Source organism: Mirounga leonina, unplaced genomic scaffold (assembly GCF_011800145.1).
Source record: "Mirounga leonina isolate KUSES-001 unplaced genomic scaffold, KU_Mleo_1.0 Mir_201, whole genome shotgun sequence".
Taxonomy (NCBI): domain Eukaryota; kingdom Metazoa; phylum Chordata; class Mammalia; order Carnivora; family Phocidae; genus Mirounga; species Mirounga leonina.
In genome coordinates, this window is record NW_023270504.1 from 13,630,916 (window position 1) to 13,658,489 (window position 27,574).

General features: G+C 38.7%; 1 long non-coding RNA gene across 1 annotated transcript; it reads right to left on the bottom strand.

Moving 5' to 3' along the window:
- Positions 1–1,294: 1,294 nt before the first annotated feature.
- Positions 1,295–25,757, bottom strand: LOC118025468. Its single transcript, XR_004683324.1, has 3 exons — positions 25,728–25,757; positions 7,728–7,894; positions 1,295–1,329 (listed from the first exon to the last, which is right to left on the bottom strand). It is a non-coding gene; the product is annotated as an uncharacterized LOC118025468 (long non-coding RNA).
- Positions 25,758–27,574: the final 1,817 nt, after the last annotated feature.

Below are 27,574 nucleotides of genomic sequence, written 5' to 3' on the forward strand. Positions count from 1 at the left end.
CCAACTGAGCCACCCAGGCGCCCTTCTGCTGATTTTCTTAAAGTTCAACTTTAATCATGTGGCTTCCTTACTCATAATCTTTCCATGGCTCCCCATTACCTTCCAAATCATGGACAAACTCCTCACTCTGGCATTGCAGGTCCTTCCTTATGAGACCTTCTCTAATTTTTCCAGCTTTCTCTCTTACCACTAGCATAACTGCACATGACTGCCACAAAGGTGGGCGAGTGGAGTAAGCGGTGTTTTCTGTCCCAGAGTAGAAAGCAATTTCATCCACTGGGAGCTAGAACTGAAGGTTTGTATGCCACGAATACTCTTTGGGCTCTCAGAAATAACAACACCCCCTGCCTTACACTGTCAAAACAATTTGACCCTCATAGATTCTCTTTTCTGCCTAATCAGTCCTTATTTTAAATCGTGTCCCTGATGGTGCTCACCCAGAGCTTTCAAACGCAGCTGGGCTACTGGACTTTTGCCTTTGGAAACTTGCCCTGCCCCTGTGTTGACACCATGGCACCCATCCATTTCTGGCTACTGGTCTTTGCTCTCAGATTTCCTTTTGGCAATTGTGTTGTTCCTTCAGCTTGGGCCGATTCTGACATCAGTCTTCATGCGACTTTGCCCCATCTGTCATTCAGTCATCCTCTACGCCCTTCTTGGCTTCCGCTGCCACTGACCAGGCTCATGCCTTCAGGTGGGGGTTGGAAACACCCTCCTCTTCGAGTTGGCAGCCAGTCCTCACACTACACCATATGCTGTAGCCAAACTAGCCTAGTCATCCAGTCTGGTGGCTGCCTAGAATTTCCTTCCTCCTGCAAGGGTTTTGAAGGATGGGAAGATAGTCATCCAGTCTGGTGGCTGCCTAGAATTTCCTTCCTCCTGCAAGGGTTTTGAAGGATGGGAAGATACTATCTGTCCTTCGAGATCTGCCCTAAATGCCATCTCTTGTGTGAAGTTTTCTTTATCTGACTCCCCTGAACAAAATTTAGCAGTTCTCCCTCTGCATGCCCATAGCACTCTTTGTTTGGTCTAATTTGTATTAATCTCATCACTTCATGATTCCAAACCAAGCAAATGCTTCATCTGCCTTTATGGTCCAGCTCAAATGCCACTCTCCGGATCCCTCTTTGATGTTCTCCCCACCCATAGCAGAAGAAAACAATTCCTTTTCCTGTTTCCTTGACATTCAGGACAGAACTCAGTTCCTTAATGGCGGGAATATATTTTATTCTTCTTTGTATTCTCTAGGTCCAGCTCAGCGAGTTGTCAATAGGTTTCTGTAAAACCTCACTGTTGACATGGACTTTTACCTATGTTATTTCATTTGATCTTCAAATGACAAATAAAAAAAAAAAGAACAGTTATTATCCTCATGAGAAAAGGAAACCAAGGCTCCAAGTCATTAATCAATTTAGTCCACTCTCACATAGGTATAACCAAAACCAGGTCTTAAAGAGACTTTAAGTAACTTACTACCATTCATTCATTCATTCATTCATTCATTATCTGCATGCTAGAATTTCAAGGGCAAATAAAATAGGATCTTACCTTACCTAAAGGTGATAATGAAAAAAAAAACATATCATACAGTTTGATACATGCTTTGATAGAAGAAAGCCCAGAATTGTATCAGAACACATCCATGGATATGTATATACTGAGATTAGATGGGGGTGGAGAAGGGTCTGGAAACTTTTTTTTTTTTTAAAGATTTTATTTATTTATTTATTTAATTGACAGAGACAGAGACAGCGAGAGAGGGAACACAAGCAGGGGGAGTGGGAGAGGGAGAAGCAGGCTTCCCGCAGAGCAGGGAGCCTGATATGAGGCTTGAACCTGGGACTCCAGGATCATGACCTGAGCCGAAGGCATTAGCTACACCAACTGAGCCACCCAAGCGCCCCTGGAAACATTTTTATATGGGATAAAGACTTCACTCGATCTTAGAGGACAAGTAGCAGTTAATCAAATGAATACATGGGGGCAAAAAGTTTTAGACATGAAGAAAGGGTGCGCAAAGCTATGGAATTGTGAGAGGACACAGCCCTTCTGGGGAGCTGCAAGCATATTAGAATGGTAGCTGTGCAGAGTATGAGGAATGGGTAGGCAGAGAGGTGACACCCTTCTTGGAAGAGAGCGTGGACACATAACAAAGATAGTGTCAAAGCAGAATTACTCAACTTTCATTTGGCTTCCCTATTCTCCACGAAAGGGTAATGACTTTTTTTAAAAAAAGCAAAGCCACCTTGGACATCATTAAGATTTAAAAGTGAAAGTAAGGGGCACCTGGGTGGCTCAGTTGGTTAAGCATCTGCCTTAGGCTCAGGTCAGGATCCCAGGGTCCTGGGATCGAGTCATGCATCACGCCCCCTGCTCGGTGGGGAGCCTGCTTCTTCCTCTCCCTCTGCCCCTCCCCCTGCCCATGCTCGCGCTCTCTCTCTCAAATAAATAAATAAAATCTTAAACAATAAAATTAAAAAATAAAACTGAAAGTAAGCATGGTAGTAGCGGAGGAGATCATACACACTGGTTACTTCACATGACTTAAACACCTCAGATCCAGCCAATGGCTTAGGTGACAATGAACTCAAAGAGGGCACTTCCCCCGAATTCTCCTCCCACCTCCAACTACTGCATAAAATGTGAGGAGCCACCATCATGACGTATTTTGAAAGGCATTACATGGCCTCCCTCTCCATTCTTCTCAGGGATTTCTTGTTAGAGACAACTTAAATTAGGAAAGACTCATTTGTTAGTTTTAGGAGTTATTTCTTAGGATTGTGTGGTAGGCAGAAAAATGGCCCCTCAAAGATGTCTACATCTCATCTCTAGAACTTGTGAATACCTGTGTTACCTTATACGGTGAAAGGGATTTTGAAGGTATGATCACATGAAAGATTTTAAAATAGGGAGATGTTCCTGGAATTTGGGGGTGGGCCCAGTGTAATCATCGTGGTCCTCACAGGTGAGAGAGGGAGGTGGGAGAGTCAGAGTTGGAGAAGGAGATGTAATGCTGGAAGCAAAGTATGCATTTGCTGGCTTTGAAGATAGAAGAAGCCCATGAACTAAGAAACACAGGCAGCCTCCAGAAACTGGAAAAGTCAAGGAAAAGGATTCTCCCCCAAAGCCTCCAAAATGATACCGCATTGCCCACACCTTGATTTTTAGCTCAATGAGACCTGTTTTAGACATTTAATCTCCAAAACTATCAGATAATAAATTTATGTTGTTTTAAGCAGCTAAGTTTGTGGTATTTGTTACAGCAGCAATAGAAAACTGAAACACCAGCCGTCAGGTTTCTAAATGCCCTTCATTTTTCAATGACTCTCCATCATTATTATATCTCCAGTTTCTAGCACAATGCCAAGAACAAAAGAGACACATAATAAAAATATTTAGATTTACTTAATTGATTAGATCATTCATTCACTCATTCCTAGGAGCTTACATTTCACCCATAAGACAGGAGATTGGATCTTTCTGAAGTCTGCCAAATAGTTCATTTTCAACAGAGTTGCTCTGTAAGTCTCCACCGTGAAATGTAATATATTTTTAGGACAAAAGAGTAACTGGATATTTGAATCATTTTTAAGCAAAACTTTCAATGAAATATAAAATACATAAAGTGCACAAATCTTGAAAGAATAGCTTAATTAATTTGTAAAAGGGAACACACCCATGTAACCACTGTCCAGATCAAGAAACAGAACATTGCTACCCTGAAGTGTCCTTCTTGCCCCATCCAATTACTGATTCCTTAAAAGTAACCAATCAGGACTTCTAATGCCATAGATTAATTTTGCCTGTTTTCCAAATGTATATAACCAGAAACATACAATGTGCACTATTTTGTGTCTGGCTTACTTCAGTCAACAGTAGTTGGGTGTCATTTTCTCACCTGTTTCTACTCTCACTCTGACACCAAATGTAGGGGCTTTATTCCCCACCTAAACCAATTTTCCCACATTCTGGACACCAGCTGGGTGTCCTACAATTTAATTCAGACACTATCTGGAATTAATGCAGACCCACAGATTAGCGGTTCAATCCTACAAGACTGTCCCTACTTCAGAAGTCAGTCACAATTCCCTGTCTTCCTGTACTTCTGACAGACTGGCTTGAAGTTGGGGGATTCCCATGATCCCTGTCAGGGTTTGATAATTTGCTAGAATAGCTCACAGAACTCAGGGCAATAGTTTACTTACTATCACCAGTTTATTATAAAGGACACAACTCAGGAACAACTAAATGGAAGATATGTATAGGGCAAGGTATAGGGGAAGTGATGCAGAGTTTCTGTGGTCCCTCTGAATGTACCACTTTCCCGGCACCTTGATGTGGTCATCAACCTGGAAACTCTCTGAATCCCATTGTTTAGAGATTTTCATGGGGGTTTCATTATGCAGGTGTTTCTGGAGGCTGGAAAGTTCAAGATTAAGATGTTTGCAGATTTAGTGTCTGGTGAGAGTCTGCTTCCTGTTTTCTAGACAACTCTCTTTCTGTGTCCTCACATGACAGAAGGGCAAAGGAATTCTCTAGGTACTTTTTTTAAAAAGATTTTATTTATTTATTTATCAGAGAGAGAGAAAGAACACAAGCAGGGAGAGGGAGAAGCAGACTCCCTGCCAAGCAAGGAACCTGATGTGGGACTCCATCCCAGGACACTGGGATCATGACCTTGGCTGAAAGACGCTTAACCAGCTGAGCCACCCAGGCTTCCCTCTCTAGGTACTTTTATAAGGGCATTAACACCATTCTCGAGGGCTCCATTCTTGTGACATAATCACTCCCCAAAGACCCCACCACCTAATACCATCATGTTGGGGATTATGATTTCAACATGTGAATTTTGTTTATTGAATTTAGTTCATTGCAGTAGCATGTTTGATTAAATCATTGGCCATTGGTGATTGACTTAGTCTCCTACTCTTCTTCCCCTACCCTCACCAGAGGTCAGAGGGTGAGGCTGAAAGTTCCAACTATCTAGTCATAGTTGTTCCTCTGGAAACCAGCCCCACCTGAAACTATCTAGAGGCCCACCAAATGTCACCTCACTTGCATAAACTCAGGTAGGGGTGAAAGGGCCTTATTATGAGAAACAAAGGACTCCTTTAGCCCTACCTATTGGGAAATTCCAAGAGTTTTAGAGACCCTCATGCCAGGAACCTGGACAAAGACTAAGTATATATTTCTTATTAGATCCCAAATCACACATTTACATTGTGTGTAGAAGTCTATTCATTTTCATTACTGAATTCTATTTTATGAAATATTAAAATTTATTTACTTATCCTTTATATTTTTAAGGGACATATGGGTTGTAACCAGTATGTAGAACAATGCCTGATGAACATTCTTTACTTGCATTTTTGATAGTCCTATATCCATTAATAGAACTCCTGGGTCACTGGGTGTTCTCATGTTCCAACTGTATAGAAAAACCAAACGGCTTGTTAAAATGTTTGCACCAATATATAGTCTCAATGGTGGTGAATGAGACTCCCAATTGATGCATATCTATACCAACTCTTAGGATTATTATTTTTTTTACATTTTAGCAGTCTGGTAGGTATATAATGTAACTTATCATGCTATTAATTCTTATTACTCTGATAAATAATTAAATTGAGGGTCTTTTCATATATTTTAGGCCTCTTTTATGGTACTTCCTGACCATTTTTTCTATTAGAATAGCTACCTTTTTCTTATTGATTTTCAAGAGTTCTTTATATATTCTGGATATCATGGATATGAAGCCTTGGTTGGATGTATGTATTATAAATGCTGTCACTCTTTCTGTGGCTTGCCTTACACTCTCTAATGGGTGTCATTTGATGAACAGAGTAGCAGTCCAATTTATTGATTTGTTTTATATTCATGGTTTTCTCCTATTTAAGAAATGTCAAATATTTCAAATCCATGATGATTTTCACCATTTTCTTTCTAAAAACTATCATTTCACTATCCACCTTTAAATTTATAACCCATCTCATTAAGATTTTTGCTATACAAATATTTGTCTGATCCAACACCAGTCATTTAAAAAAAATTCCTCTTATCTTCTGTAATAATGTTATTTTTAATCATAAAACAAGAGATTGTAGGGGCACCTGGGTGGCTTAATCGGCTGAGCATCTAACTCTGATTTTGGCTCAGGTCATGAACTCAGGATCGTGAGATCAAGCCCGGCAATGGGCTCCACACTGGGCATGGATCCTGCTTAAGACTCTCTCTGTCTCTCCCTCTGCACCTCCCCTGCCTCCTACTGGCATGCGTGTGGGTGTGCACTATCTCTAATGAACAAAAAACCAAAAAAACCCCAAAACAAGCAAGAGATTGTATATGGTAGCTTTATTTCTAAATGACTTTCCCTTCTGATCTTTTTATATATTTGTGTATTCCTATATAAATGCCACAGTCTTAATTACCATAGCTTTTTTTATCTGCGAATCTTCAACAAGATAAATTTATTTGGTTAGATGCATTTTCCTTTTTTTTTAATTATGTTCAGTTAGCCACTGTATAGTACATCATTAGTTTTTGATGTAGTGTTCAGTGATTCATTAGTTACGTGTAACACCCAGTGCTCATCCCTGCACATGCCCTCCTTAATACCCATCACCCTATTACTCCCTCCCTACCATGGTTTTTTTAAAATAAGTCTTAATACCTGGTTGTATAGGTATTTCAGCTTCATTCCTTATCCTCAAGATCATTTTGGAAAAACCTGGCTTTCAATTTTATATGTTAAAGCTTTTCACCATATTCCATATTTACGTTATTTGTTCTATTTGTCATTTTGTTGTTGTTGTTGCCTGTTTTATTTTTTTAAGATTTTATGTATTTATTTGAGAGAGAGAGAAAGAGGAAGAGAGAGGAGGAGCTCTCTCCATGCTGAACACAAAGCCAGACGTGGGGCTCGATCTCACGACCCTGAAGTCATGACTTGAGCCAAAACCAAGAGTCGGACGCTTAACCGAGACTACCCAGGCACCCCTGTTCCCTGTGTTTTAGCCAAATACATTTTACAAACTTGTCCTAGTGAACTAAACCTCTATTCTGTTGTGTTAAATCTGATACCAGATTCATCCTTCGAGTTTGGAATGCAATTTTAAAAAATCTACCATTCTCATTTGATTCTTTTCAAAAATGAATCCCAACTTGTTTAGTAAAATTCTTTATCTTTTCAATTATTTCTTGAATATGGTATTCACAATTATAGCCCGTTTCTTGATAACTCCAGTAAGTCATGTTATTATGATGGTATCTTTTGTCAGAGAGGGCCCACTATTACCTGTAGACAGAGAAAGTGGGAACAGGGCACCTTCATCTAGTTTGGGACTGACCTGACACACACAGTTAGGTTGTAGTTTTTACAAAGTGTTGTCTTCTTCATAAGTCCCCACCAAAAGTTTCAACTTGGCTGTCCTAAACAATTTGTCTCTTCACTCATCATTGAAAGACTACTGTAAATTCTCTTCTGCTTTAAAAAAACTACCAACAGTCATGCCGACTTCTCTGCACTTCCTTTCTTACTAGGATCTTTTCCCTTCAATTTCTGCCTTCCTTGGCAACCTAGAATTCCTTTTTTCTTCACCCTCTGGACCACTGGAAAATTGCAGAAAACTCCAATGGCTTCTCTCCATTTTAGTGGTGGCCCTTTGTTACAATTCCTGACATTTTACCAGGTCAGTAGTTGGCAAATGCCCTGAAGAAAAGATACTTACTGCTTGCAGCCTTATCTCTTCACCATTTTGTGCTTTGTGGTTTCCTTCTCTCTGAGATCACATATATGTCATATACCATATACCATCTTGTTTCTTGAGTTGTTCGTGGCAGGAACATTGTTCTTCTCTAAAACAACTCCACTGTACCTGAAAGTGGAAGTTGTTATCTGAAAGATATTTGATATCAATAAATTAGGTGAATAAACAAAAATAACTTAGCTGAGTGACATTCTTACATGAAATTATTAGAAAGAATTTACACGTTCCTTCCTGTCCTATCTCCGCAGAATTATAAAAAAAAGAGGTAGTAGTTACTAGACTATAGGAAGTATTCGTCCAGTAGTTAGAAAGAGCATAAAAATACTTCCCCAAAATGCAGATCATTAAGCTTTCATTTCAGTCCTCCTTAAAATTCACATATGGATTATAAATTGTTTTCCTTCTCTTGTAAAAGGTAAGGCCTAGAATTCAGCCTAAGTTCACTAAGAACAGGCTATGTCACAGAGAACTCATTTCCTTTTTAATAGCCTGACCACACAGGTAGAAAAATAGAAGTTCTATGGTCATGCTATAGCCTTAGAATAACCAGATTAAATCAAAACAATTCTCATAATGACTTTTTGGACATGTATGATATAATTAACTATAAAATAATTTGTCCTGATTGAATTCTAGCCAGAGTGTGGATTAACAGAGCTGAATATCAACCTATCCTGCAGTGTCCAGAGACATGATTTTGCCCAATCTTATTCAACAAATTTGTCAGTTACTTTACTACAGCTTAGAAGGCATGTTCTCTACATATTTCAGTGATATGAAACTTAGAAATCTGGTTAATTCAGTATGAGAAAATCAGGATTCTAAAAGTTTTCTTTTCTTTTTTTTTTTTTTAATATTTTTTTTAAGATTTTATTTATCAGAGAGAGAGAGAGACAGAGGCAGGCAGAGGGAGAAGCAGACCCCCTGCCGAGCAGGGAGCCCGATGTGGGACTCGATCCCGGGACTCCAGGATCATGACCTGAGCCGAAGGCAGTCGCTTAACCGACTGAGCCACCCAGGCGCCCTATTTATTCATTTACCTGAGAGAGTGAGAGAGAGAGAGAGAGCACATGAGAGGGGGGAGGGTCAGAGGGAGAAGCAGATTCCCCGCCGAGCAGGGAGCCCGATGCGGGACTCGATCCCAGGACCCTGGGATCATGACCTGAGCCGAAGGCAGTCGCTTAACCAACTGAGCCACCCAGGCGTCCCTCTAAAAGTTTTCTAAAGATGTAAACAGCAAGACATAAATTAAGAATTAAGAAAATGTGAACCTACATTTAAAAAAATAATTGAGTATGTATAAAATGGGTATTTTTATAAGAATGAGCATCACATTTTTATTAGAGAAGTCCAAACTAATTTGAAACACACTGGTGTGACGGTAACGTAAGGCCAGGAGAATGAAAGTTATAGGTCATATCTGCCTGCCCTATCTGCCCTGATCCGGATATCAGATTCTAATAGAGACACTAGCAAAGTGTGGTACATCTAGAAAAGAATGACAGGGAACACGGTCAGGAATTATTGAAAAATTGGGGAGACTTTTGCTTAGAGATGATTTGGAATTATAAATCCTATTCGCCCATTTGACAGTGTTTCTATTTGAAAATTGAGAGAATATAGAACTGTGATGAGAAAGGAGATAGACTTATAAAGAGTCAAATTTGACAGGAAAATGAAGTTATAGAATGCATGTCTTAACTTGCTGTAAGGTACAACTTTTTACTAAATACAGATGTTCAAAACTGAATGGGCTATCTTGTGATGGTGAGCATTTATTCCTTTATTGCTAATTCACTTACAATTCAATAGCTACTGAATGCTCATGCTGTGTCAAGATTGTGCAAATATTAGAGAAAAGAATAACTAGAAATTCTACGTTCTCCCCACAAGCTCATCACTTAGTAGGAATGGAGTGGGTGTGGGAGATAAAATGATAGATAGAAAATAATTATAATAGAATGTAAAAGATGCTATGGTAATTGTTTTCAGCAGGCCATACGAGTGGATAGAATTACCAATTCTATCCCAGGAATAAGGGAATATCTAGGAAAGTTTCATTACAATAAAAAAATATTAGCTAAGACTGGCCAGTTTTTTTCTTTGTGAAGTTCTGTAACAAAAGCTTTGCACATGTTCTTTGATCTAATCTTTCAAGACCATCCTGTATTCTATTACTTTTCTCATTTTCTAGACTAGGAAACTGATGTACAGTAAGGCTCTGTAACTTTGCCAGGGTTACCCAACTACTAAGTGGTAGAATTGAATCATCAACTGAGGAAATTTCATTCCAGGAACAATATTCTCTTTTTTTCCATCTATTTTAATGTCTATTTATTTGATATGCCGAACTTTAAAAATCAAGTTGATAATGACCTCACAGATTACTAAAGCATGTTCTGAGTATATATTACATCTTACTATTGTTTGTTAACCCTTTAATAGTGGTATGTGTATCAGTTTTATCTCCCCAACTTGAGTATACATCTATTTGTTTTTTTCTTAAGTTTTTATTTTAATTCCAGTTAGTTAACACACAGTGTTATATTAGTTTCATGTGTATAGTGGTTCAACACTTTCATACATCGCCCTGGCTCATCACAAGTTCACTCCTTAATCCCCATCACCTATTTATCTATCCCATCCCCACCCACCTCCCCCCTGGTAACCATCAGTTTGTTCTCTAGAGTTAAGAATCTGTTTCTTGGTTTGCCTCTCACTGTTTTTCCCCCTGTGTTCATTTGTTTTGCTTCTTAAATTTCACATGAGTGAAATCATATGGGCTTTGTCTTTCTCTAATGACTTATTTTGCTTCGCATTACACTCTCTGGATCCATCCATGTTGTTGCAAATGGCAAGATTTCATTCTTTTTTATGGCTGAGTAATATTCCATTACACACACACACACACACACACCCCACATCTTTATCCATTCATCTATCAGTGGACACTTGGGCTGTTTTCATACCTTGGCTATTGTAGATAATGCTGCTATAAACATCAGGGTGCATGTATCCCTTTGAATGAGTGTTCCTGTATTCTTCGGGTAAATACCCAGTAGTACAATTGCTGAATCATAAGGTAGTTCTATTTTTAACATCTTGATGAATCTCAGGGGCAACATTCTTAACCAATGTTTTCCAAACTTTGTCACAACCAATTTGTGAGCTATATTATATTATACATGGTAAGGATAAATATATTTTTTAAAGATTTTATTTATTTATTTGAGAGAGAATGAGAGAGAGCACATGAGAGGGGGGAGGGTCAGAGGGAGAAGCAGACTCCCTGCTGAACAGGGAGCCCGATGCGGGACTCGATCCCGGGACTCCAAGATCATGACCTGAGCCGAAGGCGGTCGCTTAACCAACTGAGCCACCCAGGCGCCTGGTAAGGATAAATATTTTTGAGAGAGTCTTGTTTTAGTTATGTGAGTGTCCGTACCGGTGTCTACATGTGCGCACATGCATGCTAAGTTGCAAAATAAAATGCATTTCTCCTAGTCGTACATCAGGGATCAACAAATGACTCCAAAATGTAGTGGATTCAAATTGCAGTGTTTATTTATTACCTCCCAGTTTCTGTAAGTCAGAAATCAGGCATGGCTTAGCCGGATCCCCCAACTCTGGGTCTCTCACAAGACTGCTGTTCTCTTCAGTCTCCACTGGAGGTATCTGTGTGTCCCAGTTCACTCACCTGGTTGTTGGCAGGATTCAGTTTCTTCTAGGCTGTTGGACCGGAGCCGTAGTTCCTTACACATGGTTGGCTGGAGGCCTCCAGCTTCCTGCCACATGGGCCTCTCCACAGAGCACCTCCCAGCATGGCATCTTGTCTCACACAGCCAGCGGCAGGATAAGAGGGCCGGGGAGAGCTTCAGTGCAACAGAGCTTGCAAGATGGAAGTCATAGTCTTCTGAAAACTCATCACAGAAGTGACATCCTACTGTTGTTGTCATATTCTATTTGTGAGAAGGTGGTTACTAAGTCCAGGCCACATTCAGGGCAGAGGAATCCACACAGGCATGCATTCCAGGAGGAGGGTATCATTGAAAGTCTTGCCAGAAGTTGACTAACAAAGCAGGCTCTAGTCAGTGAGTATTACACACCTTGTTTCCCTTGGACTTGCATAACTCAAGGAGCTGTGTGGAAGTCGTTTATGGGGGGAGGTCAAAGATGAGCACAGAGAAGCTTCACTACCCTCTTCTTCTAAACTCTTAAAATCTGGGTCCTTTCCCCACCACTTTGGTAATGATCAGTGACATTTCTAACATGGAATAATAGTATAAACAACATGGCAGGTACTGTTCTAAATGTCCTACAAATACTTTAGCTCATTTAATCTTCTCTAAGTACCCTATGGCTTAGGTAGTATTATGATGATCTTCATCTTGTGGATGAAGAAATTGACACACAGAGCAGGCAGAGTTACTGAGTCATGAGATGGGGCTTGAACTTAATAAGCAGTTGATTCCAGAGAAAAGGCTCTTAGTCACTATGTATATTATGAGGTCTCCCACTGAATCTCCTAAAAGCTACGCCCACTGCCTCTTCTCCATCTCTTTTTACCTTTCTGCTGTATTTGTTCTGCAGACAACCCAACATTTCTTGATATTGTCATTTCTTTGTTTTCAGAACACTACAATATCATGACTGTAGATCAGACAATTCCTTCCACTGACACCAAATTGTGACTGAATCATGGCATGTATGCAGTTTGTCTCCTCTATTAGATTTTAAGCCATTTACAGGTTGGCATCAGTTAAAATAATCTGTTGCAGTCGGTAGAGTGAGCGCATAATAATAACTGGTTGACTAACTTTAGAACCATTCAATTTATACTGAACGTAGGAATTATGCTTGTATGTATTCACTCAACAAAAAGGTTAAGCAGCCTCTCTGTATCAGGCACTGTTCTAAGTGTTGGGTAAAGAGTAAAGAACAAATTAGACAAAACTCAGCTCTCGTGGAACTTACATTCTACTCAGATGAGTTTAAGATAAGTGAATGAAATACAAGAAATGGATTCTGACTGGCTCGCCTAAATGTACACCCAAATGCTAGGAAGCAATAAACACACAAATCACCCAAGATACGGTTGTCAGAGTAAATTGGAGCAGAATCTTGTCCTCTTTACATCTAAAATCATAAAATCCTTTTCCCAGTAAAGTACTGTGCCTCTACGAACGTCCAAAAATGTTCTAGACATTGATATAACAGACACCAAAAAGTAAACTGAAAAGCCTCTCATTTTATCCTTGGCTAAAAGTGCTTCTATTGCTGACTTTTCCAAGGACTAAAAGATAGAGCTTAATGTAATAATTTCCTTTCCAGAAGAATTCAGAGCCTGTTTTCATATTCAGCCTCTCACTTTCTCAGCTTTCCCGACTTTCCCCAGCACTATTTTCACATGCAATACTTAGCATCTGGACAATCCATGTTTTCCCCTGCCAACGCTCCCTCCCACCCCCCCCCTTCTTTTATTTCACTAATTCTTAAGGCCACCCTGTTGCCTCACTCAGCTACTCTCAGTTTCGACCACCACAGCACATTCTATACTAGTCCAGAAATATGCCATAAATTAGAATTCTATTGTGGTCTAATAATTAGCTGCCACCGTGGAAAGAATTTCACACCAGATGCAGGAAGGCGTTTTGATCCTGCCGGGGGCCTACTTCCTTATTCATTTGCAAATTTCCCAGTTCTTTACAGAAAGGTCGTTCTAAAGCCTACAGAGTCTAGTCTACACAGCTAACTGGGGTCATCATGAGGCTGCAATTAACTTTAAGTGATTTGTTTCTTATCATAATCCTTGCCAAGTAATGCTTCTGGTTAGGAGAAGCACCAAAGTTACCCAGTTCCTTTTTCAATTAGAAAAGAGTCTATGTGGCCACCCACCAACTGCTTTGTGAGCATGGCTTTGACAAAGTGTGCAAGTTTTTCAAATGAAATTTACTCCCAGAGATGCAAAGATCCCTGTCTTGTTTTGGATGACAAATGCGTCCTTAGGCACTGGGGAGGTCAGAGCGGAGACAGTCATTGTTGTTCGGTTGTTTTTTGTTTTTTTTTTTTCCCCCAGCCATTCAAACAATTGAATGTATTACCGGGGAGAGAGGAACATTTAAATGAGAGCTGTACTCACTCTAGAGCAATGAACAAAATGCTCGCATTGTGTATATGTGGGAAAAAAAGCAAATTATGAGATTTGCTTTTCAAGATTTACACACACACACAAAGATCTGCAGCATTTGAAATATTAAAAGTGGATATTAGACATTAAAATTATCTTTTAGATATATCTGCTCTCTTTTTATGTTTATATTCAGTGACTTTGTCATGGGTAGATATTTCTCTATGAAGGCAGATTTATATTTAACATTTTAATCTTGAATATTTTCTAATTTGAGCACTTTATTAAATATTGAATTCACTCTCCCATGATGTTTTTAAGTTGTCATATATGTTTTAGTTACCTCAAGTTCATTCGAATTCAGTCAATATTATAAATAACAAATGTACATCTGCACGGATATAAAACCTATTGCTAACGTGTATATATTTTTATAAACCGTTTTATTCCTGAGAATAAAAAAGCTATGTTGTAAGCATAGATGAAGTTAATGAGAGGCCATGGTTTAGTCTGGTATAATCACTTTTCCTAACCCCTAACATCTCTTCACCTACAATTTAGACAAGTTAACTCACTGAAAAGGAAGACCTGGAAATACTAGCGGCCTTACCATATGGCATTAAAAGAGGAAACACAGGGGTGCCTGGGTGGCTCAGTTGTTAAGTGTCTGCCTTTGGCTCAGGTCATGGTCCCAGGGTCCTGGGATCGAGCCCCGCATTGGGATCCCTGCTCCGTGGGAAGCCTGCTTCTCCCTCTCCCACTCCCCCTGCTTGTGTTCCCTCTCTCACTGTGTTTCTCTCTGTCAAATAAATAAGTAAAATCTTTAAAAATAAAAAAAAAGAGGAAACACAAAGATTTTGATGGAGTATTATAAAAGTATTTTCCCATTTATTTTGCTCAAACTACCATACCCTTTTGAAAGATATATAATAAAAAATGGATTTTATGAATTTATATAAACCTATGTTCTTTGACCAACTATATTAGACCTTTATTTCAAACATGTATCAGAGCACATGCAAATAAATGTGGTTCAGGATTCTTTGAGCGTGGCAAATCAACCTGAACTCTCTTCCCTCTGGAGATTCCATGCCAATAGTTTTCTGTGTGTTCCCTGCTGTTCCTGAGGCCCCTCCTTGGACAATCTCCCACCTTTTTTCTTAACAAAAGTAGGCAATATCTTCCAGAAGAGAGATTTATGGTCCAGAAGTTTCTAGATTTCTATGGTTATAGGAATCTTCCCCTCTTTTTCTCAGGGTTCCACTATTAGTGGTGTCCAGACAGCACAGTATTAAGAGAAACCAGGGAAGAGAAAGAATGTTTCTGGATTGGCTTCAGAAAAATTTTCTTTGATTTCATTTTTCCTTTTACTTGCTGTGGTCTGGAAAACATGACTATTGGCTTTTTGTATGTTTCAGATTGGAATTGTTGCTTCTCTAACACTAAAAGTCTTTCTATATATCAAGAAAACTGAAACAAGACGCTAAGGAAACAAGAGGCTGAAACAAGAAGCTAAGGAAGCTGTCACAGCTCAAAACCTAACCCAAATGAACTAGCCAGCTGCCTGGGGCGGTACCTCACAATTAGGCAGTATCTGATGGTGTCATCACTACACAAAATCTTGGCTTAAGCTTTAATAGTTACACAGAGGTGATCAAGATTTGGAAGGACAGACTCATAGTAATCAAACCCCAAATAGATTGATTTATAAACAAAAGACCAATTAAAGAATTTAGAGTAGGAATTTTGAGAGAAAGGGTCAGTTCCCACACCCGCCCCCCCGCACCCCGCCCGGCCCTTTATCTTGTCAAATTGAAGTTCCTGTATTTCTCTTTAAAAGTGATATATGAACATCTTTGTTATGGGCTGAATTGTGTCCCTCCACACCTCCCAAATTCATATATTAAAGTTCCAACCCTCGTACCCTGGAATGTGACTGTAGAGTATTTGTAGACTGTCTTTAAGAGGTAATTAAGTTAAAATGAGATCATTTCAGTGGGCACTTATCCAATATGACTGGTATCCTTATAAGAAGAGAAAATTTGGACACAGACCATGCAAAGACAATAGGGAGAAAATAGCCATCTATAAGCCAAGAAGAGAGGCAAAGACAATAGGAGAAAACAGCCATCTATAAGCCAAGGAGAAAGGCCTTAACCAACTGCTGAAACCTCAATCTCAGGCTTCTGACCTCCAGAATTGTGAGAAAACAAATTTCTGTTGTTTAAGCCAACCAGTTTATGATATTTTGTTATAGTAGTCCTAGCAAACAGATTCAATTGTGGGGGGAAAAATCCAGAAATTAAGACAACAAAGAATACATATAATTACCTAAATAAACTGTGGTTACAATATTCAAGTATATCCTTTTATATATTTTTTGGTGCACATATATGGCTGTTTTTAAAACAAAAATGTAATTTTACTAGATATAATTTAAAACTTACTTTTCCACTATTTCTATGTCTATAGAATGCCTTTAAGAGTGACATAATATTGCATCATATGATTTTTATCTTTTATTATTTAGCCAAGCCTCTGGCATTGAACAGTTAAGTTGTTTTTAACATTTTCACTCTTATATAAAAAATCTTTGGTTGAAGGCCTAGTTCTACAACTTTATGACTATGTGGGTTTACTAATAAGTGATAAATTTGGGGAAAAAGAAGTTCATTAAAAAGCTAGGTCTATCAGTTCTGAAATATATGGACAAAATCACATAATTTTGTTTAGTATTTTTCTCTTAGAAATATTTTTTTTGGCTGATTAAAATCTTTAGCACCATATTATGCATCTGGGTCATGTTGCCAAAGCCTGATTGCTTGCACATTATATTAGGATTTATACCCCAGTTTGTATTTCAGAGTCCTCATCACTCAAAAATTTAAAACAGGCAGCTGATAAATTATTAATTCCATTTTTCAGTTTAGGCTTAATCTAAACATTTTCCTTGGGGCCAGCATTCTAATAATATATGAGCGCTCATACAACTTAACCTTTACATTTAGGCAGGGATCACAGGCATCTTACTTTGACATAAATTAAATATGTTCAAGTTCTTCTTCACATTAGCAAAAAGAAGATTGGCCAATAAAGGTGGGGATGAAAAATGAAGAAAATTTATTTGTATCTGAAATACTTATTGATGTGATTATATTTAAAACTGTCATTATATTCTTAAGTAGCTTTATCTCAGCTATTAGAAAATTGAAATTTTTTTCGTTTTACCTTATTTCTTATTTGGAGATTACTTGAAGTTACATAGCCTTTTGTCTCATTCTCCTAGAGCAAAATTACAATTTAGTTATCTTTTTAGTAACTAGAAAAGGGGGGGGGGAACAGCAGTATATTTTTTATACAGAAGACATGAATAATTTATCTTTTTTTTCCCCTTTTTTGAGAATAAAGTAAGTTTTTTAAAATTCTAGCATAGTTCACATACAGTGTTATATTAGTTTCAGGTGTACAATATAGTGATTCAACAATTCTATATGTTACTCAGTGCTCATCATGATGAGTGTACTCTTAATCCCCACCCCCCACCTCCCCTTTGGTAACCATCAGTTTGTTCTCTATATAGAATAAAGTACTTTTTGGGGCGCCTGGGTGGCTCAGTCGTTGGGCGTCTGCCTTCGGCTCAGGTCATGATCCCAGGGTCCTGGGATCGAGTCCCACATCGGGCTCCCTGCTCGGCGGGAAGCCTGCTTCTCCCTCTCCCAGTCCCCCTGCTTGTGTCCCTGCTCTCGCTCTCTCTCTCTCTCTCTCTGTCAAATAAATAAATAAAATCTTTAAAAAAAAAAGAAAAAAAAAAGAATAAAGTACTTTTTTTAAAAAAAAGATTTATTTATTTATTTATTTGACAGAGGCAGACGCTTAACGACTGAGCCACCCAGGTGCCCCATAAAGTACATTTCAATTAAAATAAGCAATAAAAATTTAAATTGTAATACTGTAAAACAAGGCAATTTCAATGCTCATCACTCAGTACAAACAAAATTAATGCAAGTACTATTATTCCAGGGCCATCCTACTCACCAGAGAAGCATTAGGAAGTATTTTTGACTTAAGGAATTAAACTGGAATTTACAAATATAAGTGGAAGGTACTCTATACTTTTTCCATCTTGTTTAATAAAACTACAGTCTTATTTGAAAGGGATAAAAGCAAGCATTAGAGAGCTCACCTTCTTCAGCTATTTAGGAAGAGTGTGATGCTTGACGTTACATTGAGAGCAAGGAATCCCCTAAGAAGGGTGAATGTTTCCTTCCGGAAATTAAGTTTGAATGTTCGGTATCAACTGCAAGGTGAAATGTGGTAGGTGCTTATGACTTCAGCACTAGAACTGTGATCTGGCTTGAAAAATCAGAGAAACAAGTGCATTGCACAGAATTCTCCCCAACACATTTTGTACAAAAGATAATTACTTAGTAGAATATATTTTGACTGATTTCTGGTTTCTACGTAAGAAAACATGCCATTCAAGTCAGAGCAAAGTTCATATAATCTAATAAAAAGGTTCAAGTTAATTACCCTGTCACTAGGCATCACTTATCACAAAGAGCTTTGCTTTGCTCCTGCCTGCTGAGTTACACTAGGATTTTTATTTTGCTCTTTCTAGTCATGATAGATGCTCATTGTTTAAAAAATAAATAAATAAAAAGCAAACAGTTCAAAAATGGGAAGAAGAAAGTGAAAATCATGAAAATCCCACCACCTAGAGGTAACCTCTACTCACACACCAGGGAAAATCTCTCTATGCATAAGTGTAAATACAGAAATAAGCATGTAATCTTATATGAATGGGATATAGCATAGGAGTTAAAAATATGGGCTTTGCAGGAGTACCCACTTCACAGGGTATTGTAAGAAATGAATGAATTAATAAACAAAGAACTGTGCCTGGAACATAATAAATGCTCCAAAATATTTGCTATTACCATGTAGGGATACATAGGGGGTTAGGTGGCTAAGGGTCTTGTTGCTGGTCTCTCTCTCTCTTTCTCCACACACACACACACACACAAATATGATTTAAATTGATTTGTTAACAAATATGAGTATGACTCAAGATAATACTTACCTGAGTCAAAGGAGAAAGTTGGGTAAGAAGCATCGTCTAGATACACACAGGTCAAAGTGTTAGCTTTTTTTTTTTTTTTTTTTTTTTTTTTTGGAGGATACATTGTTGGGTGCTTATTCCATTAAAAAAATACACACATTAAATTTAAAAAGAACACATTGCTGGCATGCTGGCTTCAGGGTCTGTGTTTTTAATCTACCACTACACTGTCAATGGTAATTATGACGATAATCCATGAAACAATGATAGTTATAATCATTAATAGGTAATACTACTTGCTACCTTACCCTGCAGCAGGCAATGTCCAAGCACATTACACGTATTAACTAATTTAATCCTCACAAGAACCCCATAAAATAGAACCTATTATCTCCACGTTAAAAATGAGGAAACTAGCATGATAACATGAAGAGCTTTGTAGACCACTCCCCATCGAAAATTATACAAACTACAACCATTGAAAGCCTCTGGAAATGGTCCTAAAAGAGTATAGCAAATGAATAAACATTTATGCAAGAAAATCTATAAAATTCTGTAAGAAAAACAAGAGTCTGTAGTATGTGAACCCAGACCATTCCCTCCCGCCTCCCTTCTAGCTCAGCAAGGCAAAGACCCCGCTTGATTGGTGCAGCCGAGAGCACAGGGCTCCTCCCGTTGGAGGGCTTGCTACGGGAGAGGAGCAGGATGTCAGCACAGTTCATCCTGCACCCAGCTGCTTGTCCTTGAGCTCAAGCTCCAGGTGAATGTTGTGTTGTGATGCAATGAGAATTGCCTTCTTCTGCCTAGCCCCTGCTAATGGAATGGAGACTCTGCTTTGAGTTCCGTGTCATTGAGAATATTGGGTCCCTGTCAGCCTTGCTTGGGCTCATGAGGTGGTGGTTCCCTGCCAGAAGAGGGAAGTTGAGAAGACCTCCAGCTACTGCCCTTCCTCCGCCTATCACTAAGCAACTGAAATGAGCACGTCACTCAGAGAATTTTGCCATTGTCCCCGCCCCCAGATTCAGAGCCCTGGCTCAGAGATTTTGCCTTGGAGAGAAGTAGGCCATAAAACAGCTCCTAATCTCTTCCCAAAGGAACTTTCTTCATGTGCAACAATCTGAAAATAAAATTAAGGAAACAATTCCATTTATAGTAACATCATAAGGAATAAAATGCTTAGACCAAATTAAACAAAAGAAATGCAAGTCTTATACTCTGAAAATGAAAAAAAAAGTTGAAAAATTAAAAAATATACCTAAATAAGTGGGGGAAAACATCCCATCTTCATGAGTTGGAATGCTTAATATTGTTATAATTTGGCAAAATATTCATAGATATAATACCAAAAGCATGATCAGAAACAGAAAAAAATAGATAATTTGGATTTCATCAAAATGTAAAATGTTTGTGCTTCAAAGGACACCATCAAGAAAGTGAAAAAACAACCTGTGGAATAGCAGAAAATATTTGCAAATCATATGTTTGATAAGGGACTTGTATACAGAATATATAAAGAACTCTTATAAGTTAAAATAAAAAGACAACTCAACTCAAAAATGAGCAAAGGATATGAATAAACACTTCAAGAAAAGTACACAAATGACCAATAAGCACCTGAAAAGATGCTCAGCATCATTAGTCAGCAGGGAAATGCAAATCAAAACCATAATGAGAGATACCACTTCACACCCACAAAAATGGCTAGAATCAAAGAATCAGAAAGTAGTAAGTATTAGCAAGGACATGGAGAAACCAGAACCCTCATACATGAGAATGTAAAATGGTGTAGCCACTTTGGGAAACAGCCTGGCAGTTCTTTGAATGAGTACACACAGAGTTATCATTTGACCCACAATTTTCCTTGGTATAGGTTCAAAAGAAATAAAAATACACAAAAACTTTTTTTTAAAGATTTTATTTATTTATTTAATAGAGAAAGAGAGCACAAGCAGGGGAGTGGCAGGCAGAGGGAGAGGGAGAAGCAGGCTCCCCTCTGAGTAGGGAGCCTGATGCGGGGCTCGATCCCAGGACCCCAGGATCATGACCTGAGCCGAAGGCAGATGCTTAACCGACTGAGCCACCCAGGTGCCCCCAAAGGCAGATGCTTAACCGGCTGAGCCACTTAGGTGCCCCCACAAAAACTTATTTATAGCAGCATAATTCTTGAGAGTCAAAAATGTTAATAACCCAAATGTCCATCAGTGGATCAATGGATAAACAAATGTGATCTATCTATACAATGGAATATTATTCAGCCATTAGAAGGAATGAAGTACTGATAAGGTGCTACAACTCGGATGAATCTTGAAAACATTATGTTAAATGAAAGAAACCAGTCACAAAAGGCCAGATATTACATGATTCCATTCATATGAAATGCCCAGAATAGACAAATCTATAGAGACACAAAGTAGATTAGTAGTTGCTTGGGGCTGGGGAAAATTGGGGGGTGGATGGATGATATCTAAAGGGCATGAAATTTCTTTCTGAGGGTGATGAGAATGTTATAAAATTTACCATAATGATAGTTGCACATATCTGTGAATATACTAAAAACCAGTGAATTATACACAAATGGGTGAATTTTATGTGATGGTTAATCTTATGTATCAACTTAAGTAGGCATGTTACCCAGATATTTGGTCAAATATTATTCTGGATGTTTCTGTGAAGGTATTTTTTAGGTGAGATTAACATTTAAATCAGTAGACTTTGAGTGAAGCAGGTTACCCTCCATAGAATGGGTGGACATCATCCCATCAGCTGAAGGCTTTAAAAGAAAAAGACTGACCTCCCCAATCAAAAGAAGGAATTTTGGCAGCAGACCGCCTTTGGACTTGACCTGCAAGTCCTCCCCGGGTCTCCAGCCTGTTGACCTACCCTGCAGATTTTGGACTTGCCCAACTTCTACAGTCCCATGAGCCAATTCCTTGAAATAAATTTCTCTCCCTCTTTCTACACACGCACATCCTATTGTTGCTTTTTTTTTTTTTTTTTTTTTTTTGAGAAACCTGACTAATGCATACGATATATAAATTATATCTCAGTAAAGCTGTTGAAAGAATGAGGAAGCTCGGGCAAAGGGAGGCTAATCAGCTATCCAGATCCCACAGAACAGAAAGCGTTTCTGTCTAGTACAATGGTACCACACAGGGTGCAGTATTTGCACCCTTGTTAACTTTGGGCCGGGTGTGGAGAGCTGCTGAGAAGCTTGAGCTAAGTCTAGGACGGCAGTATTGCTGGTGTGGAAAAGGGGTTCCATATCTGCAAAAGGGACACTGAATGAGAGGACTCAAGCTCTGCAGAAGGGATGATACTCACTCAATATGTCTAGCGACTGGCATGACACAGACATTAGCCTGTTAGGATGGACTCTGGCCATATCCAGCTGGACTGGAAGAGACGTTCACAGCATCTTAATCTTAGCCCTGACCTCTAGAAGCGTTATTCTCAGGGGCATTCTCCTTTCTCATCGTGTGGCAGCTTTCTTACTTACTACTTCCCTCACTGATTTCGACAACTGATGACCAAAAGACACACATATTCCCAATGCTGTAAGAACATATTACTCTAACGTGAGAACCATTTTGTAAAGAAATTACACTTTCTAGCTTTTTTGAAACAAGTGCACAGAATGTGATATTTTCGTGCATCACCATGATCAGAATGTTGGTAGGCTTCTCCAACAAGGCAGATATGCTCTCATAGGCCACGGAGATATTTTAGGCTTGTTGCTTATACATTAAATGGCCCTGATGCCTTTCGAATGATGATGCCTGATTTCAAAAAAATAATTTTTCAAGATCTTACTCCTTTTCAGACGGTTACACTTTCAGCTGTTATGGTTACACTTTCAGGTGTTATATTTTTGTTTGGACTGGGTCCTTCTGCTGTCGGGCACTGAGAGATTAGAAACCTAGCTGGTTATGATTTTGAGTAATGGACCTGAGCTTTTAGTTCATGGCTTTTGTGTCACTGACATTGTCCACTCGGGTGCCTTTGCCTTCCTTTTCCTGAATTCCTCTTGCATGTTTGGATAGGTGAGACTTCCAGATAAAACGAATTTGCCTGTAGTTGTGCAGGATTGATGAGCTGGTGTTCTCAGGTAGAGCTCACAAGGTAGCAATCCTTTGTCACAGGCACTCCTGATCAGAGGCTAGTTTTACACACACTTTAACTCTGTTTTCGGCCTCTTGAAAGTATTTAATCTTCGGGGGAACTCACTGACATTAACCAAATCTTTAAATGCCTGATTAAATTATTTCCTACATTTATTTAATACATTATACAGAATACTGCAGTGCATAAGATAATATGGTAGTCATGGGAGATGCAATGCCCTCCTGAAATCCGCGGAAAAGAGAAAAAGAGAAAAAGATATTGATTTAGAATCTATGGACTATAACTGTATAGCAACCAGTACACTTAATGCTTGCTTTATGCTTGCTTTACAGGGCTCCCAGAATTGGGGTAAGTGAAGACCAAATAATTAATCAGACAGTTTTTTGATGTTCACTAATCAGGGAAACATGGTCTCTCTAGCCTTCTGGGGCTCATTTATCCAGACTAAAACTTATTCTCGTATTTCTTCTTTCTAGAAACAACAAAATGATAGGATGCCCTGTATATATACCTTTTTTTTACTTATTTATTCATTTGCTCATTAATCTACTCAACATAGGCCACCATATGTTGATGTGCAATTTGTATGACATCCAAAGGTACTGGGACAAGGGACAGTTTGGGCCTGAAATTTGACCTGTGCTCTGTTCACCAAGCTGCTCCCAGTCAGACAGCCACCCCTGAGCTGGGCACCTTATTCTGATCCATCTCTCCAGAGAGAATGTCTTTAAAAATCTGCCTACTCAGAAGTCAGTTTGTACAGTCTACAGTCCTATACTTGAGCCTCGATATGCGTTCCCCTTAAATGAGCTTGATGTCTAGCAAAACTTGAGATATTCTTTCTCTCCTTTATACAGTGTTGAATAAACCCTGATGTATCTGTCCTAGTCCAGCTCCCTTTTGTTCAGTATTCCTTATCAATTATCAAAAGATTGCCACTTCATGACCTCATTAATTTTATTAGGCTGCAGATAGATGACAATTTGTTTTATCTGAGTTCCATTCTACACTGAAGTTTGAAGGTGATGTATACTCTTAGCTGAGCCTTCTGGGAGAGGTCATAATCAGTGACATTTCTAAATAATTTAACACAGGGGATCACTTCTCAGAAGGCATAAGTGTAATGTGGACTTCAACTTCAGAAGGATGCAGTGGACCCAAATTCTGGAGTCTATTTGAGTCTGCTAGCTTCCTAGGCCTTGACAAATCACTACCCTTCACACCAAATTCCCCATAAGGGGGGAAATTACAGGTTTTCGGCAACATCTCTGTTGAGTGACTGCTTAGCTGCTATAATAGTTCCTTTCACCTTTAGAAGCAATTCTTTGTTCCATCTTTGAAACACTCCCTTAGGATTTTTTCCCCCTTTAAATATACCATGATATACTTATTATTGATATACTATATTGGTCCTGGACCTATTTCATGGGATATGTGCAGGGCAGGTCTAAGTGCAAATTATCTTGAAATGTCTCTAAGTAATTGAAGATTTTGAATATACCCTTCTATATATGCTCTCCCCCAAACTTCTCTTCTTTCAATAGATATTAAAATTAATAGGTAATTTAAAAAAATTTTAGCTTTAGAGAATATTCCATTAAATCATATGAATTAAATATACACATATTTCCTAAGAATAGGCATTTCATTAATTTGAACTATTAGTAAAAAAAGGTAAAAAGAGGGGTGCCTGGGTGGCTCAGTCAGTTAAGCATCCTACTCTTGATTTCAGCGCAGGTCATGATCTCAAGGTCTTGAGATCAAGCCCCGCATGAGGCTCTGTGTTGGGTGTGGAGCCTGCTTAAGATTCTCTCTCTCCCTCTCTCTCGCTCTCTTTCAAAAAAAAAAAAAAAGGGAAAGGAGAGTCAACAAGCTTCTAAGGCATTGACATTATGTCAATCTAAATTGTAAAATTAGTTCTATAAATTAGCTCTACACATGTGCATAAGATGTTATTTACTGGGTCACTATAAACAAAGGAATAAAAAGATAACACAAATTCTTACACTGAATACCTGTATAAAATACAAGGCTTAGATAGACAGTTAATAGCATATTTGAAACTTTGTTTCTTCTCCATTAATTAGCAATTAATGTACACTCCTCAGAGTGAGAGAAAAGTTCTTTTTTTTTTATTCTTTAATTTAAGAAGTTTCTCAATTTCCATCACCGGGAAATTCTGTTTATCTGTAGAACTCTATACATCTGTGCTTCTCATCTTGTGATATTGCTGAGAGAAAGATGACCCTATTCACATATTATCCTTCAAAATAGTTACACGAAAAACGTTTGTGATTTGTATCAAACTACACACTTTTACTTTCATTGTCATAACACATTTAACGCCTTGTCAATACTACTGGGAACTCAGGTGAACAGTATCTTGGCATATGGGGTAAATCTGCATGAAGTCATTTGACTTTATTATCAACATTTTCAGGGGGCACCTCAGTGCTCAATTGGTTAAGTGTCTGCCTTCGGCTCAGGTCATGATCCCAGGGTCCTGGGATCGAGTCCCACATCAGCCCAGGGAGCCTGTTTCTCCCTCTCCCCCCTGCTTGTGCTCTCTCTCTCTCTCTCTCTAATAAATAAATAAAATCTTTTAAAAATTTTTGAAAAAGATTTCATAGTCAGTTATTAACACAAATCATACCAAATGGGATTCACGCCAATTCTTCAGTCTCTTTCCTTCTGTAGGTTAGCAGAACTTGGCAGCACGCTAGAGTTCCTTAGGAAGAAGAACCTTCTACACGTGGCTCTATTCAACAAAGAGGAACATGCTGGAAGAGAAGATGCAATTGTACTGTTTTTCTTTGTAAAACCTTTCTTTTTGTTACAAAGATTGATTGTATATTGCAAAAGCAAGGAGGTAATATATTCTGGTTCTGAATTCCAAAATAAAATATGAATTCTTTAGTTATTTGGTATCATTTGTTAAGATTATTGTTAAATGACTATATGCACAAAAAAATGTTGCAAATAAATTTGCTCATGTAGCCATGCTCCCAAGTGGAAAGTTTTACCTTTTTTTTTTTTTTTTTTTACTAAAACTTTGGCTCAATGTGTATAAATATTTGGAAATGTTCTTTTGTTGCACCTTTCAAGCCAAGATTGCAATCACCACTATATTAAAATAATTAATCACCAAAGCCTGTAAGGTTGCTAAAACCCTTTTGGATAGCCAAAAGCCTTTCTCTGGGATATATTTATCATTTAAATTCCAAAAGTCCTGGTTCCCACTTATAGTGCTCTGAGTATCACAAATCCAGTAAGTTAGTTTCCATGTACTCTGTGGTCTTGTGGCAGGAGCAGATAAATAGTGTCTTCATTAGCATCACTGTACCTTTGGTCCCTCCAAGCTTGTGGGAGATTGTTACCAGATGGGTGATGTTTTGGGGTCTAGTTCTTCTGTCAATGGAAGAAGGAATCACATATTTCATGTTGGATGATGTGACATATTCTAGCAGATGCTGTCTTTTTCCTTCTACAGATGCTTCTGATTTAATTCGTGTATTAGGATAAGCCTACACTTGCTGCTTTTTCATGGTGGGGATGTCAGAAATTCTTTCTGAAGTTAGGAGATGAAAGCCTGAAAGAATGGTTTTAATCTCTAGGTTTGTTTACCAGAGGAGGATATTATGAGAAAATACATTCTGTTCATCATCTTCACACCCTATATATTCTTGGGAAGTAGAATAAGAAAACACTCTCAGTCTTGCTAATACCCTCATTCTATTCTTAGATGTTAATAAGCAAGATGTGGACTATAAATGGTGGAACAGCTAACAGAAACAGGGTCAAGGTCCTTAATAGCAAATAAATGACTGGAACAAAGCTCCCTAAACCATGTTTGTTCAACTCTGGAATCTTCCAATGGACAGACAGCACCTCCTTGCAGGGTCATCTGCAGCCCAGATGCTGGAGCAGTTAACAACTCAGCACAGCTGCCCCTGGGATTCTAGCAAACTCTCTGATATATGTGAAGCATGAGCAATGTTGCTGTTCTCCACCTTAACAAATGGGGGTAAAGGGGAGTACACCTGTGGTGGCAAAATAAGATTTTCTATGGGAAGAGGGGTTGGAGATAGGATGGGGGAAAGAGGTGAGTCATGCAAGGGACAGGAAAGTGATTGACAGATGCTTATCCATCTCTCTGTCCAGTTTACAGCTATGATTTAAAGGAAGAACTGGGGCACCTGGATGGCTCAGTCGGTTGAGCGTCTGACTTGATCTCAGCTCAGGTCCTGGTCTCGGAGTCGTGAGTTCAAGCCCCACACTGGGCTCCACGCTGGGCATGAAACCTATTTAAAAATAAATAAATAGAAAAATAAAGGCAGAATTGAACTGAATGTGCACAAGTAGATGTAGATTGACTATGTGGAATTAGATCCTGGCTCTGCTCCTTACTGTCTGTGTAACCTTAGGAAAGTCGCTCAACTCCACACAGCCTGAGGTTCCCCATTTCCATTCCTAAAGTTGAGAAATACATATTTTAAAATC